Source organism: Arachis ipaensis, chromosome B5 (assembly GCF_059453495.1).
Source record: "Arachis ipaensis isolate K30076 ecotype BB chromosome B5, ASM5945349v1, whole genome shotgun sequence".
Taxonomy (NCBI): Eukaryota; Viridiplantae; Streptophyta; class Magnoliopsida; order Fabales; family Fabaceae; genus Arachis; species Arachis ipaensis.
In genome coordinates this window covers 81,798,350-81,799,820 of record NC_142440.1, presented here as the reverse complement: position 1 = coordinate 81,799,820, position 1,471 = coordinate 81,798,350, and the positions used below count along the sequence as shown (strand labels likewise).

Here is a 1,471-nt window from a genome sequence, read left to right as displayed (position 1 = left end):
ATAGGTTTTAGAGTAAGGATCATTAGCTTGCCTAGATGAGCTTCTAAGGTAATTAGCTTCCTCCCAGTTAGCTCCTTCTTCTCTCTTCAATTCCTCTTGAGGTGATGGCTGAGTGTGGATAGCTACAGCCTGATTCTTCTCCATTTGCTTAGTCAATTCAGCAAGTTGTTTTGTGATCATCTTGTTCTGGGCCAGGAGTGTATCCATATGGTTCAATTCCAAGACTCCCCTATTGTTGCTCATATCTGAGGCATAAATGTACTCATTGTCAGCCACTGTCTCTATCACATCAATGGCTTCTTCAATGGTCTTCTTCTTGTTTAGGGAACCTCTAGATGAATGATCTACAACTTTCCTTGATTCACAATTCAACCCTTCAAAGAAGATGTGGATTTGCACCCACTCATTGAACATGTTAGGGGGGCATTTCTTTGTCAAGTCTTTGAATCTTTCCCAGGCTTCATAAAGAGTTTTACCATCTTGCTGTCTGAATGTCTGTACTTCAGTTCTGAGTCTGTTTACTCTTTGTGGAGGGTAGAACCTTGTCAAGAATATGCTCATTATATCTTCCCAGTTTGTCAAGCTTTCCTTGGGAAATGACTCTAGCCATTTTGATGCTTTATCCCTCAAAGAAAATGGAAACAGTAACAATCTATAGGTGTTAGGATGCACACCATTAGACTTAACCGTGTCACATATCCTTTGGAATTTAGTGAGATGTTCATTAGGATCTTCTTGTGCACTTCCTCTAAAAGAACAGTTGTTCTGGACAAGAGTTATGAACTGAGGTTTTAATTCAAAATTGTTAGCATGGATGGTTGGCCTCTGAATGCTGCTACCATAATTTCCTAGATTTGGATTGATGTATGATCCCAGGACTCTCCTCTCTTGTCCAGCAGGGTTAGCTCTACCCCTTCTGGCATGGTTATTCACCTCTTTTTCATGGTGGTTTTCCATATCATCCTCCATGGTTATATCAAAGTATTCCTCCTCTTCTTCAGTATTAACAACCCTCTTTCCTCTTGCTTCCCTTCTTAGTCTCAGGAAGGTTCTCTCTGGCTCACTATCAAAGAAAGTTGAAGTTTCCTTTCTCCTACCTGTCATACAATGAACAAGTACAAGAAACAGCATGTGTATAGTCTACTAAAACAGAGTATAGTTAGCTTGGTTAGAGCAATTGAGGCAATTAATCAAACAGTTAATGAGTTAGTGAGTTAGTTTGCTCAAAAGTAAAGCAATAAAGAGAAATTCAAAATGAATGACAAAAAATTGCGGAAAACTAAATGAACAACTAAAATGGAACTTCCAATAACAAAAGAAAATAAAAATTCTCAATCTAGTTATCCTTCAATTTGGTAATTGTCAATACAAAACCAATCCCCGGCAACGGCGCCATAAACTTGATGCGCGGGAATTTGTCTTTCAACAAATTTCCTTCCGACAAGTGCACCGGATTGTTGTCAAGTAAAAA

At 38.8% G+C, this 1,471-nt stretch overlaps 1 non-coding gene across 1 annotated transcript; it reads left to right on the top strand.

Annotated features, from left to right (window-relative positions):
• Positions 1–409: 409 nt before the first annotated feature.
• LOC148564770 (small nucleolar RNA R71) lies at positions 410–516 on the top strand. The gene has a single exon (XR_015885607.1). It is a non-coding gene; the product is annotated as a small nucleolar RNA R71 (small nucleolar RNA).
• Positions 517–1,471: the final 955 nt, after the last annotated feature.